Genomic DNA, 16,086 nt, shown 5'->3' on the forward strand with positions numbered 1-16,086 from the left:
AGCAAGAAGGAATAGATTTTGAAGAGACCTTTGCTCCTGTTGCAAGACTTGAGGCCATCCGAATGTTCCTTGCTCTCTCAAGCTTTCAAAACTTCAAGGTATTCCAAATGGACGTGAAATCAGCCTTTCTGAATGGAGACTTAGAAGAAGAAGTATATATTGAGCAGCCAGATGGTTTCGTTCTTGGGAATGATCCAAACCTTGTATGCAGATTAAAAAAGGCTCTCTATGGTCTCAAACAAGCTCCAAGGGCTTGGTACTATCGTTTGGACAAATATCTTCACAAACAAGGTTTTTCAAAAGGATCAGCAGATAGCAATCTCTATATGAAAGTTGAAAATAACAAATTGCTAATACTTGTTGTGTATGTAGATGATATTATCTTTGGTAGCAATGAAGAGGCTATGAGTCAGAACTTTGCCTTGGTTATGCAGAAAGAATTTGAAATGTCATTACTTGGAGAATTGACATACTTTCTTGGATTGCAAATCCAACAAAATGAAGGAGGTATTTTCTTGTCTCAAACCAAGTACCTCAAGCAGATCTTGAAGAAGTATGGCATGGAAGATTCAAAGCCAGTTTGTACCCCCATGGTTACAGGATACAGCCTCAGTGCAAATGACGAATCAGCAGCAATTCATCAACCCACTTATAGATCCATTATTGGGAGTTTGCTTTATTTGACAGGTACCCGACCATATATTATGCATGCAGTAGGAATTGTTGGAAGATTTCAAGCCAACCCAAAGGAAACTCATCTTCAGGCAGTCAAAAGAATCTTCAAGTATCTTCAAGGGACCCAAAACTATGGCTTATGGTATCCTAGAGATACAGATCTCACTCTTCATGCTTACACAGATGCAGATTGGGCCGGAAGTGTGGATGATAGGAAAACCACAAGTGGTGGTGCTTTCTTCATGGGTTCCAGATTAGTATCTTGGTTCAGCAAGAAACAGAGTTCGATTGCCTTATCTACAGCTGAAGCAGAATATGTGGCTGCGGCATCTTGTTGCACACAACTTCTTTGGATGATGCAGACCTTGCAGGATTTTCAAATCACTTGCACTCCACCAATCTCTATCTTATGTGATAATACAAGTGCAATCAACATTTCAAAGAATCCAGTCATGCACTCAAAAACCAAGCACATACCAATCAAGTACCATTTTCTTCGGGAACAAGTGCTTGAGAAGAAGGTCAAGCTGGAGTATGTTCCTTCTAAGGAACAAGTTGCTGATATTCTCACAAAACCACTGCCCAGGGAAACTTTTGAATATCTCAGACAAAAGCTGGGAGTAGTTGATGCTTCATCCTGCTGTTGAAGCTTGTCTGTTCTACAGAAAAATTGGTATACGCAAGTTACGTAAGGGATATCCGCGTATATACGCCGATTTATACTGGGAAAGTCGCGTGTATGGTGTACGCGTGTTGCAGAAAGTATATCCGCGTGCATACGTTGTTTTATGCAGGAGAAGTCGCGTATATGGAGTTCTGAACAGTAAGGGCAGACTCTGGTTGGAGAAGGTCTGAGATGGGTTTCAGGCACAGCTTCAGGAGGTGCAGCAGGCACAGGTTCAGGGGGAGCAGCTTAAAGTCTCATAAAGCATTGTTGGCATTTAGATGCCTTTGGTTCTGTACACAACTGTTGTTGGTTTCAGGAGAAGGAGCTCAGAAGGAAATCTTGGTTGCTGATCTAAAAAGATGTTTATCAGATGCTGCTTGTGATCTTCATAAGTCTTGGTCTGGATCTGTTGTCTCTATGTCATGTATCTTTTGTGGTATCTCTTTCATGGTGTCAAGGTCATGTAACGGCCTATTTTGGTTTCCCCACTATGCCTGGGATGATTGATGCAATGTGATTGGCTGTCATATGTAAATTTTTGATGCATCCCCACTTGGTTGGGTGGATGAGTCAATTTTTGTATATCCTCACTTAGTTGAGAAATGGATGAATGTATGAGTCTTTGGTGATAGGAAGGTCTTTTATGATGTATAGAGTCATGTTCTTCTTCAAGAACATCTTTTGCAGATCTTGCCTACAGTCAGGAAGAGCATGAACAACACACTTCAGCAGTACAGAGACTCGGCATGTACTCAGGGGGAGCATTGACAGATTGGTACACTTTGGCATAAACAAAGGGGGAGATCATTCAGAGATTTTAACAGATACTCAGGGGGAGTATGGACAGCGAAATGTTCAGCAAAGGAAGAGAACATCTTGGTCCACCCTTTGCCCTTGATGTCAAAGGGGGAGAGTGATTTGATTTGGTGTTGTTGCCATCAAGTCCAAAGGGGGAGATTGTTGGCATTATGAGACAAGTGTTGTCCTTGATGGCAAATCACACTGATAACAAATCATAGTGCAGAAGGATAGCAGCAAGGAAATGATGATCAGTCTACAAGTATGAAGAAAAATATATACACGCTGGTTCACTATATACCAAGTCGCGTATACAAGCAGGTTCACTATATACCAAGTCGCGTATACGCAGGTTCGCTATATACCAAGTCGCGTGTACATGCAGGTTGGCTTCAGTAAAAGCGCATGTATGTGGAAAACTTATCTTTGGTCCACGGCGGTTATTCCTTGGAAGTTGTGCCTATGGTTTTGGACCTTGGTGTCTCGACGGACGTGTTGATCCCTAGTTTTGAGGATGATGGTATTGGATTCCTATGGTTTTGGCTCTTGGTATTGAACAAGGCCTAAGGCTATATAAGGAGAAGGAAATCATTAGGCAAGTGCATCTGAAAAAGTCTTGAATATCTGATGAAGTATTAGATCCAGTATGCAGGTTATTGGTTGATGATGTATTGCTTGATCTGAGCTAAGGAGAGATCTCATCGGTTGATGGAGAACGAGATCTAAGGAGAGATCGGGATCAAATGGTTTGAAATGAACTATATTTATATGGTTGATTATGCGTATTTCTAGATCTGCATACTGACGCAATGTTATGTTATGGGTATAACTGAAATCTGGTACAGCTGCAAGTTATGAAAAATTATTTTTAGATCTGTACGCAGGTTGTCTTCGGTAAAACCGCGTGTATACGCGAGTTGCCTTCATTGTAGTAGCGTATATCTTTTGGATCTTGATTTTTGGGTTGCAGCTGGGTCTGACTGTTATTGCAGAGTTCTGTAGTCTGCTCTGTGTTCTGGTGACTGGGTTTGACAGGGTTTCAGTGGTTCAGTGTTTCAAAGATTGATGGTGCTAGTATTGGTTGTTTTATGCTTCAATGATTTGTGAATGAATCATGGTCTTCAGATTGTAATGTTGTCCTTCAGGAGTATCCAGTCTGAAAATTGATGAAAAGTGGTACCTGAAGGAAAGAGGATTGTAGGCCAGCACCTACGTACTAGTATCTTAGCTAGTACAAGAGCAAAGGGGGTTGGAGCTCCCTTCCAAGGAAGTTTGGAGAACGAGAGAAGGTTGAAGCCTTCTGCAGGTTGTAGCCTGCGTACTGGTATAAGGCTGCACCAGTACAAAAGATTGTAAACTGAAGTTCTTATTAAAGAAAGATAGAGACAACTTGCAGCAGGTGGTTTTCACCCACATTGGGTTTCCACCTTATATCATGGTGTTCATGTGTGTGGCTTTTGTGTGATGATCTGTTCTGTTATACTGCATCTGTTTACTCTTACTATGATGAACAATGTCCTAATGCATTTAACTGAAGATAAACTAACTGAATTATAAGATTTATGGTTATACGCTGGTTTCTTTAGACACAGTAACGTGTACACGCTGGTTCACTTAACTGAAGTAGCGTATATGTTTCTGAGCATTGAAAAAGTTTTATTGATCTGATAATACTGATTCACCCCCCTCTCAGTATTATTTCCAACAAAGAAATCTTCAATGCGAGAAAAATTATTAGGATCCAAAGTAAGCAACTCATTTTCAAGTTGATGGGCTCTAATTTCATTTTTAATCCCAAAAACTTGAGCGAGTTTTTCTAATGCTTCATGAGGAGTCTCAAGTTCTGCAATATGGAATCTAAGATCAGGAGAAATAGACATCCCTATCAAACCACGTGCTTGATCTTGTCTATTTTCCCATTTTGCAGCCTTGTCTTCATCTTTTGGTTTCTTCTCTTGGTCTGTGGCTATTCTGAAGAGACCTTTACTTCTAAGTAAATCTTCCATGTAGGCTACCCATTGGAAGTAGTTAGTGCTGTCAAGAATGACTTGGCATGGACTTTCCATTTTAAAAAAAAAACTGAAGCTGAAGATGCTGAAAGTAAGTGTTCCAATGGATAGATCTCGAAAAAATAGGCGGTTTTAAAAAAAACGGCTCTGAAAAAGGCTTCTGGATGAAGAAGTTATGGCTTTTTGAAAAAAAAATTGTTGACGTTGGCGGCAAAGTGCGCGAATGTGCGGGAATGAAAAAATCCGCCCCCACAAAATGGAGACTTGAACCCAAGACCTCTACTCTCTTAAAATAGCTTTGAACCAATTGATCTATACAAAAACTTTGAGAGAGAGAGAGAGAGAGAGCGGGGGGGGGGGCCCTTGGTTTGCGTGCTTGCCTTGAGAAAGCTCTTTTTCCCTACAAAACACAAAACACAAAACCCAACACGAATATGCAAAGAAAAACGAACCTTGCGGCTCGAAGTTAGCTTTAGCCAAAAAACTAGAAATTTTTTTAAAAAATCTCAAAGTTAGCTTTACCCGAAAAACTAAATATTTTTCTCAATGTTTCTGATTTTCCGAGATCACACTAAGGTGCAGGGAAAAGAGCATACGCATGAGAAAAATCCTTCCTTTCTATTTCTGATTTGCCCAGATCGCACAGAGTCGCAGGGCAAAGAGCATACGCAGAAATGAAAGGTATATATCTGGTTAAAAAAAAAGGCTAAATAAACCGAAACCGAAATAAGCAGAGAGAAAATAACAGTAAACTGCAAAAACACTGTATACCTCCCGATCTGAAAAATGACGCAGCTAGGGCTACCGGAAACCTTTTCGCGTGAAACGAAAGGGGTTCCTCACTAGAACAGATGCTCCGAACGCAACAGAGCAGTCCTCTCGGCCTGAAAGCAGTCAGAAACAACAGATCTAGGAAACGAAAGCCGCATGCAATTCTACCGGCTTCAGATTTGGATCACCAACGGACGCGGCCCTCAAATAGCTCTGATACCATGTAGGAATTTACAGGGTAAGTTCCTCAGAAAGAATACCAAAAGGACACCACTCACAACCAGATCACAGATCAATACACCAGTATTTTTGACGTGGTTAAAACCCTCAAAGAGGGAAACAGTCCACGGCCTGTCCCAACGTGGGTATTATAGGCAATTTATTAATCAAAGAATGAAAATTTACATAAGCTTCTCTCATGCACGGATTACCCGAACAATGACCCTCCATGCGCTTTAAATAGAACTCATGGACCAATCGGGTGTCAAGCCACGGATCAAGTGTCGGTAATACCGAGGAGAGAATGAACCGTCGGATCACTACATATCGTGACCGTCGGATTGTAAGTTACAAAATGTAAAATGGTAAAGAAACACACTTTACCTAACTCTATACCTAACTCTACACTAGACCAAGTTGAACTTAACTATATCCTATGTGTCAGAATATCCTAACATGTGAGAGGTCCACAAGAGAGATTTCCACAGGTCTGCAACTTGTTCGGAGATTTTGATTAATGGTCCACAAGGCATAAGTTTGTAAGTATGCCACTGATCCTTAGATCACAATAGAGACTTCCACGAATGTTGTCCAAGTCATCAAACTCGCAGAGGAACACAAACAGAAAATGTAGAGATACAGACATTCTTCTCAAGACAAACAATGTTCATATTCTTCAATGATCTTCTTGTACAAGATGTGAACCTACTCTCCAAATGTTCCTCACTTTATCTGAATTCTATCCACTCTATGTCCTTGTTCTTTCCTTGACTTCTGATCTCATTTATCTTCTCTACGCTCTTATATGTCTTCTTTCTGTGATGAATTTTTTCAAGAGGCATGAATTCTTCTTGAAAATTTGTCTTTAGGAGGCTAATGAGGGCCATTATATTTTTCCTTATAGTATGTGCTACAAATCCTTTGTCATGTGCCAAAATTTTTTACAAGAATAGCAATAACCAAAAAATATACTTTAGTACTTGGAGGATGGAGATTGCCTTGATGAGCTTCTGGAGTCTTCCTTCCTTGAGATCCTTTGATGATATCCATTACCTCTTTCATTCTTGATGACTTTTGCACACTTTCTTGGAGTAGGATTTCTTCTAAGGTTATCTTGATTAATCTCTTTTATTTTGCTAGAATTGGGGCCATCAACATTTCTTCCAATCTCCTCCACATCTGTGTTATTTGATGCATTAGGGTTTGCATCATTTTTGCTTGAGGGTTCACCTACATAACCATGACCTAGTTTATCAAGGGGGAATTGTTGATGACTTAGGATGTCATCTAGAGTTTGAGATCCCTTTAGACTCTTGTTCAGTTGACCAACTTATTTCCTTAGCATATCAATTTCTTCTTTCTTCTTCTTGCATTCTTCATCCTTCTTTGCTAGATGGTTCTCCACTTCTTCCTTCATCCTCATTGATTCACATTTTTGGGCCTTGAGGGAGGTGACACATGATTTCAATTTAAATATTTCTTCATCTTTTTCTTCAAGTTGGTATGCCATGCCATTCCTTTCCTTTTCTACTTCACCAACTTGTCCTTCCAAGAGGACCAAAAGCTTCCATCACTATTTCAGCTCCTTGTGCTTGTTTCGTTGCTTCTTCTAGTTGAGTTTTAAGAGAGGAAACTTCTTCATTATATTGACAAATTTTTGCTTCAACTTTGTTCAATTCCTTAGATATTAGATCAAGATGGTTTTTCAAACTATCTTCCCTTTTATTTTCTTCCTTTAGTTGGTTTATCAAGTAGGTTACTTATTCATTTCATATATTCTCCATTTGATGCAATTCCTTGTGATCTTTAGATATTTCTTCCTCTTCAATTTTTAAGTGAGCAGCTTCTTCTTTTGACTTGTTGAGATCATGATTAACAAATTTTATATTCTTCTTGAGCTCCACATTTTCTTTATTTATCCTTTTTATTTCTTCTAGGGAAACTAAAAGTTTCATCTTAAGGTCTTCTTTGAAGTTTCCTTCATCTTCTAGATCTTCATTTCTCTTGGTGTCTTCAACTTTTCTTTCGGCTATTTTCTAATTCTAGATCATCCTTATCCTCTTGGCTATCATCATTTGAGGTTATGAGAAAAATTTATTTTGAATGAATATATTGAAGATTCTCCCAAAGCTCTTTCGTTGATGAATATTTCTCCATTTTAACTTTTATATGAACGATTAATCCACTCAAGATTTCCTTTATCGCTATTGCATTATGTTCCTTTAACTCTTCTTCCGTTGTGCTCCTAGTAATCAATGATTCCCAAACTTCAAAACCTTGAGCCATCAAAAAGAATTTCATTCTACTCTTCCATAGTTTAAAATTTGTTCCATTCAACATGGGGGCTTTGACTACCTAATTTTCAACTAAATTTTTGACTATGGAAGAGACATATTCAGAAGGGTTGGAGCCTGTCGAATTTCCACGATCTTGGGTATATGTTAGAATCTTAAAATATATTATGCTACAAAACTAAGAATCTCAACAAGAACTACTTTGCACAACAGAAAATATAAAGCAGTAAATCACATGTACACAATCTTTAACAAATATTGTACAATAATGTACAACCCAATCTTTGTTATATTAAACCAAATCTGAATAATACAAAAGTATATGGTTTACAAGATACATTGACAAACTTTGTTGCGCAGAATCAATGTTGTATCTTGTCCTGCAGGCCCTTCGCTCCCGTACTGCTCACTAGCTTCCCCCTAGTCCTTCAAAGGACAACACATTAAGACTCCAGGAGGGCTGCCACCTAACCCTACTGCAAGTGACTTATGTAGCATTTACACGAGTTGATCCAATCTGCTCTTTGGGTAGGCCTAATTCCTAATCTCCAAACTGCCAAGCTAACAGGCACCTTTGTCCATCAAGGTACTGCACTTTGGCACCAAACTTCACCCAATATTCAGCTCCTCTTCATCACTTCAAGATAGCTTGTCTAGGGCTACTTTGGGCTATCAACACGCTTCCCTCCATAGACTAATGATCCCCAATCCTTCACTCTAGAATCTGCTCCTAATTGACATCTTCTCGCCACCCAATTCAACTCCAATACATGGATTCCACAGGCTGTAATACCGATCCAAATCCGGTCAAAAAACTGTGACCCAACATAAAACAAAAATTCTGCTCCAACTCACTGTTTAAGGGTCTTCTTGACTGTTGCAACTCTAGGTTTGGTTAGGGCACTAAACACAATCCTAACATCCCTCATAAAACTACTACAACAGTCCCCATTTGGTGTGGATTCCGTTATCCAACAAGCCCTTAGCTCCACACTGCCTAATCTCTACTACAAAACCCTTGAATAGGCCTTACAACCCTCTTTTCTTGCCCAGAACATGCATGTGGTGGCTCTAGGGCCTGCAGCCTCCCTAAACAGGGATATCCACCCTCAAAACACCCTTAAAACAGTCCCTAAGGTTGTGGCTTCTCCAGCAACGGTACTCAGCCCTTCTCCAGCTCTCGGTCAACCTAAAACAGGCTTCAAACAACCTCCTTCTCCCACGCTAGCTTTGCCTCTCCCTTTCTACGGCTAACCCAGAAAATACCTTTCCTTCACCGAGTTCTTCTCTTGTGTTTTTGTTTTACAAAGGATGCTCTTTAGCCTCATCTCCACCTTCTATTTATGCACTAAATGAAGGGCTCCATGAATTGACGAAGAGACATGTCTCTTGGACCAAGCCTACATGACTTCACTATCCATAATTAATTATCAACTTCAAAAATTCATATCTTCATTTCTAGAGCTCTTATTTGAGTGATCTTTGGAGCATTGGAATTGGCACGCCAAGATCTATCACCTAAAATTTTATCATGCTCAAATTCTTCATTTTTTTGACCCAAATCCCAATGGGTGAAAACCCCCAACCTTGGGTTCCAACCCCAAAAGTGACCCTTGTGGTGCTTTTCCCTCCAAACCTTAAACCCTAGGGCTTGGAGTACCTCCCAAGCTATACAAATCAACACTCCCTCTTAGCAAGGGAGCTACTTCCAACACTAATAAGTAACTCATCATCATCATCACTTGTTGCAACACTTTCCCAACTCCTAGCACTCACAATTGCAACAATCCTTGTTCTGTGAACTACGCCTCTCTTGGAAGTCTCACTGTCACTGCTGGAATCAACCTACTTCTTCTTCTTTTCCTTTAATGTCTTCCACTCTCTCCATGATTCCTTCTTGGAAATTGTAGGAGCACCCTTGCTCCCCATTGACCACACACTCTTCTTGGACTTCAAAGAGTCCCTCTGAACCTGCAAGCTCCCTCTCAAACTAGACTCCCTCTGAGTCTCTGGAATATGGAACGTCTCGTGAAGATGAACCTTCTTCTCAGGACCCTGTACCTGGTCTTCTAAAGCTGGAACTTACACCTGCTTCTCTGGAACCTGCACCTTCTCAACCTGCTTCTCATGATCCATAGGCTTTCCTGTCAGCCTATATAGACCATGCTCTCTAACTCCAAGTATGATACTAGTGGAGCTAGAGCTGCTGGGCCTAAGTCTTGCCTTCCCATCCTGGAATAATATCTCAAACCCCTTCCTCTCGATCATCGAGTTGTAAGTTACGCTATATCTGAATCCTGATACAAATAGTACATCCTTGACCTGCATCACTCATCTTGTCTCCATACTGAATGGCACAACCTCTGATCCTTGGATTTCCAGCTAACTCTTCTCGCCCAACAACATGTGCAACTTCGAGTCCCATTCAGCTAGAAGCTCAAAACCATCATGTGAACCTGTCATATGCTTCATCGCACCACTTCCCACGTACCATCCATCCTCATTGACCGTACCCTGCAAGAAATGAGAGATCATAGTGTTATGCAACCAACCCACAAAATAGAAGAAAAGATAGATCAACGAGTTCAAAATCAGCCTCTTCGAGGGGGAAACCTCCTTTACATTACACAAATGAACAATTCTTGGATGATACAAATGATAAGACCTCCTTTCTATATATAGGAGTCTAAGGGATCAAAATATAATCAAAGCCGACATAACAATAATAATGTAAGGGCACAACAATAACAATAGTTGACTTCCATTTAGCACAATAATAACAATATGGGGACAACATGGGCAAAATAATAACAATAATGGGCTACAATGACAATAATAATAAGGGAATACACTAGTAGGGACCTAACATGCCCCTCTCCTTCAAAAAAGTGTTGTCCTCAATGCTTGAGTAGTTCTTCATGCTTCTGTATAAAATTATCATCCTCCCATGTGGAATCTTTAGCGGGTAAGTTCTTCCACTTTATGAGATACTTTGAAATTGATCGATTTCGTAGTTGTCGAGTTCTTTTTTCAGTGACTGCTTCAGGTTCCAATATGATTTTTCCTTCCTCATCAAGTTCTGGCAATATTGTTTGAACTGGGAGCTTGTCACCTATAACCTTCTAGAATGAAACATGGAAAATTGGGTGCACTCGAAAAGATGCAGGAAGTTCCAATTTGTATTCCATAGTACCAATCTTTTGCAATACCTTGTACTGACCATAATACTTTGTTGATAATTTATTATCCTTCTTAGCTTTCTTAAGGGACATTTGTTTGTATGGTTGTAGTCTGTTGACGGTGCTAGACCCGTCAACATGTCAGGGGATCTCCCCGGTAAGAAGTCCCAATTAGACCTCATACCGTTTGGTGTAGGAGTCCCAGTATTGGGTTGTATAGTAATGCCTTGACCGTGATTTTGCACAGAGGCAAGTAAGATAACTCTGTTAGTAGCAAGGGTGTGACCACTACGGTAAGTCAAGGAAGGTGCATGAGAGGTTCTAACACATGTGGGTTGAGATTAGTGTGCCCCTTAGCAACCTGTAACAGTACTCGGATGGGAAGGGAACACACGAGCGAAGATGCATCACAAGCTGGAAAGAAAGTCAGCTAGAAATCCAAAGTGATGGTTAAACCAATCAACACATTTAAGAAAGATTCATACATGCTCATACAGAACAGTCCATACATGCGTGCATAAGGAATAAAATACATATGCCATTTAAAGTAAACAAGACAACTAGAATACAATACAACATATGCATGAAATGTGTTGGCTCTTCTTATATAAAGAAGTGTAAGTTCTAGTCATACAATACATCCATGCAAACCTGCTAGCCCCAACAGTGGAACGTTATAGCCACATCCGCCTACTCCTCCAAAGAGATGTGATAGCTTCATGCAGTGGAGAAGCCAAGGCGCATTACAATACTGTCCAAACTCTCTCTAAGATAGTCTTATCGGAAACTTGGCTGACAAAAAACCTTTACAATGAGTTATGATGGGCTATTTATAACAAAGGGTGGGGTGACCCTTGACATTCCCCTTTGTGACAATTCAACTACCCTCATGACTCTTCATCTACTCTATGAATGTTACATCCAACTATCAACACTTGACTTACACTTGACAAGACATACATTACAATGCACATGTACTCATGTGAGACTACATGGCTTGAGCAAGCCAAGCAAGACATCACTGACACTCATTCCATTGTGATGAGACCAACTCTTTGACATGATTGTGATGGTGAAGGTGGTGAGATGATGCCAAGCTTGGTCGTCCGTGATGGTGTGCATGCACTCCATTGTGACCTCTTACTGAAGCGAACTCTTGCCTTCATTGCATCCGGGTGCATTGGTATGGTTCCTCCATCTCACTCGTCTGCTAGAATGTTCGTGGTCTTTTGGTTTGAATGAACCGACAAGACACTGATGCACAGTGTCTGTGCTGATCTTCCAATGTGTGCTGGTGGTCATGCACATCAACTTTCAACTACATGTTCAGCTCTAGTCGGACTTGCTTCTTGTCTTCGTCTTGGTGAGTGTGCTAAATTGGTTGGATCGCATGCATGCGCACATTGACATGCATGCTGCTAAATCTCTTACATGTGATCAACAACACTTCTCACCATGTTTGCTCCATGCCAGTTGTAGTGTTGTTTTAATAAATCTTAATTGACTGAGACTGCAACATTAATTGTCAACCCAGGGTAGGTCTTGTTGTTTCAATGGAGTTCCTGTCTGTATAATTTTCATTGTAGATCACCTAATATATGCAATGTCCTAAAGCATAATACTAGATCTACTTCTACCATAAACTTTGCGGAAGCTTAAATAGATATGAGCATCATTAAGCATGAACAGATATAAATGAGAATGAGAAGTAATCAACAGTAACACAGAAGATATATCAATGGGGAAAGAACCATCCTAAAACCCCAACTCTGTATTATCATACAAGTGGAAATCTTATTCAAGTTACAAAAAGAATCAGCTCTCAAGCTATCTTTCTCTCTCTGCACTCAAACAATACAGCTCACGGACTCAATAGACATAGAATATATCTTCCTGAAGCCCTCCAAGCCTCCTATTTCCTTGCGTAGTTTTGATTGGGGTCCAATGATATCACATGTGTGAATTGGCCTCATCACACTCACTGTAACCTCAGGTCCAACTACGCAATCCATAAGGAATAATATTCCTTCCGCATTCAAGGAATATTCACCAAGGAATATCCTAGCAACTAATAGTACATTGTCCCTCCATCTGATCTCAACTGGGCCTCTGACTGAGCTAACATGCATGAGTTATCCATGAGTGAATACTCAATTATCAGAAATATAGTAATTACATGCATGCAAGCATTAACTAACTGAACTCTCATTAATTTAACAAACTGTTAAATTAATCTAACTAGACTTGACTAAGTTTGACTAAGTTAACTGATTACAACTCAATATTACAACTCACTCTTATCTCTTTAACTGAAGGTTAAATTCCTCAATTAATGGAGAAACTGTTGCATGTCCTCACATAGACTTCAAGTTTGATTTTCCTTAACTAATTAACTCAAGATGAATTAATTAATTAATTTTCAAACTGCTATTGATATCAAATTCGAATTTTACTTCCTATGTTTAGTCGAGGGACTGACTAAAAAAAGAAGGGATCCCAAAATGCTATTTTTAGAAAAACTATTTTTAGCACTTTTACTTTTCACCCATTGTTGCTAAGATCACCAATGGTTGAACTGCTATTTATAGCCGGGCTATTTATAGCATTGCTTTTTTTAGCATTTCTTGTTGAACATTTCAACACTCCCTCTCAACAAGAAAGGGATTATCAGCAACCCCAATCCTATCTCTGTGGAACTCGAACTTGCATTTTGACAATGCCTTAGTCAAAATATCTGCATCCTGCTCCTCGGTCGAAACATACTGCAACATCATGATCCTCTTGACCACACAGTCCTGTAGATGATGGTAACGGATATCTATATGCTTGGACCTATCATGAAACACTGGATTCTCAGAGAGTTTTATGCAACTCTGATTATCACAGTATATCACTATAGGATCCATCATCTGACTAAACAATCCCACTAGAATCTTCCACATCCAAATGGCCTCGCATGCTGCTTGACTGGCAGCCATGTATTCAGCCTCTGCTGAGCTAAGTGAAACTAATCTTTGTTTCCTGCTATACCACGAAACTGCAGCTGAACCAAGGTTGAATATTCCTTCAGAAGTGCTCTTCCATTCTGATGGACTACCTGCCCAATCTGCATCCGTGAAGCCTTGCAGCTTCACTCCCTTTATCCGTCTGTACCATAATCTATATTGTGTAGTGCCTTTGAGATATCTCAGCACATGCTTCGCTGCCTTCCATAACAGCTTGGTAGGCTAAACCATAGCTTGACTTAGCTGGTTCACTGTAAAGCATAATTTGGGTCATGTGTTCACCAAATACATAAGTAAACCCACTAGTTGTCGATAAACAATAGCAGCTACTACCTCACCTGAAGTAGCATCCTCCTTCCTCCAGTTCCCAGCTCGAGGAATTTGCATGGGCTTGCACTTCTCCATGTGAAAGTGCTTGAGTATCTCATTGGCATACTTGCCTTGAGACACAAATACTTCCCCATCTTTCTGCCACACTTCCATGCCTAGAAAGTAGTGCATGAGACCCATGTCCTTCATCTGTATCACCTGGTCATCACCTGTCAAAATCAGATCATCGACATAAAGTAAAATAATCAATGGCTTACCATCTACCATGATGTGGTATAGATTCGCATCTGCTTCACTCTTGGTGAAGCCCAACCCGGTGAAATAGTTGTCAATCCTGGTATACCAAGCACAGGCTGCTTGCTTTAGCCCATACAGTGCTCGCTTGAGTCGGCAAACATGCGACTCGCGATCAAAGGTCTCAAATCCTTCGGGCTACTCAATGTATATCTCTTCCTCAATCTTTCCATTGAGGAATGTCATCTTCACATCCATCTGATGGATCTTCCAAACCATCTGTGCTGATAGAACTAGCATCAATCTGATAGATGATTACCTTGCTACAGGAGCAAAGGTCTCATCGTAGTTGATCCCCTCAACTTGTGAGAAACCTCAGGCAACAAACCTTGCCTTGTGTTTCTCAACACTGCCATTAGCTGCTTGCTTTACCTTGTAAAGCCATCAGGAACTAACCACTGACTTGTCCCCAGATCTAGGGATAACATCCCACACACTGTTCCGTATGATAGAATCGTACTCTTCTACCATTTCATCAACCTAGACTAATTGCTGCACTACCTCCTGAAAAGAAGAATGTTCGATCGCTACACACTCCCCAACCAGGGCCATGTAGCCAGTGTATCTCTCAAGATATCTCCTATGTCTGCGTTGAGAGGAAGGCTACCCCACATTCTCTCTCGAATCTAGCATCAATCTGTCAGCTTCTCGCGAGCGTTTTCGCCCGTCTCTAGAAGACTCTCTAGAAGTGGTGGTCTCCACTACTAGATCCTCTGCATGTGGTTGATCCACATCATCAGGAGGCTCCTCCTCCTTTGGAACTAAAAGTTCCTCATCACCATGCAACTTGAGCTCCCTCTCAAGTGACACTTGCATGGCTCTCTGCTCGTCGAACTTCAGATCCCTACGCACTATGGTCCTCTGAATGGCAGGCAGAAACACATGATAGTTGTGGGGTGTATATGTGTACCCCAAAAGTATCCCCAACTCAGCTGCTAGATCTAGCTTCTTCCAGTCATCTTTGGTCACATGACAGTAAACTGATAACCCAAAGATGCAAAAGTGACTCACATCTGGTCGCTTCCCCAAAAAAGCCTCCATAGGTGTCTTCATCCCCAAGATACGATGAGGACTTTTGTTCTGAAGGTACACTATTGTATTTCATGCCTCAGCCCACAGATGAAGTGGTAGGCCTTGGTCATGCAATATCGCTCGAGCTGCTCCCACAATAGATCTATTTTTTCTTTCGGCCACCCCATTCTGTTGTGGGTTATGGGGTGCCGTCAGTTCCCTTTTAATTCCTTCTGCAGCACAGAAGTCTTCAAACTACTGGGAAACATACTCTCCACCATTTTCGCTACACATGGCTTTTAATTTCTTCCTAGTTTCTTTCTCTTCCAAGGCTTTAAACTCACAAAACCTTAAGAAGGTCTGATCCCTCATTTGCATAAAGTAGATCTAACATCTATGAGAAAAATCATTAATAAAAATAACATAGTACCTTTGCTTAGTGGTGGAGGCTGTAGAGAAAGGTCCACATACATCTGAGTGAACTCGCTCCAGCATTGCTCCAGCTCTACTATCCCGATCCTGAAAGGAAGATTTCGCATACTTAACCAAGGTGCATCTTTGCATGTATCTGTTTGCTCTAGTTTTCCCTTGGGTAAACCGGTAGAAATTTGTTGCATGATCTTCAAGGCCCTGTGATGCAAATGGCCCAGTCTCCTATGCCATAGCTCACCAAAATCTTGGCTTTGCACCACCTCTGCTTTGGATCTCATTGCAGCATAGTCATCTACCTCTAGCTTGTAGAGATTCTTTACTCGAATCCCAATTCGCTTGGTCTGTCCGGTGCCGATATGCCTCAGGAATACTTTTCCTTTACTAAAGACTACAACATAGCCT

Source organism: Pinus tabuliformis, chromosome 7 (assembly GCF_031772625.1).
Source record: "Pinus tabuliformis cultivar Carrire ecotype Pingquan chromosome 7, CPIR1, whole genome shotgun sequence".
Classification (NCBI taxonomy): Eukaryota; Viridiplantae; Streptophyta; class Pinopsida; order Pinales; family Pinaceae; genus Pinus; species Pinus tabuliformis.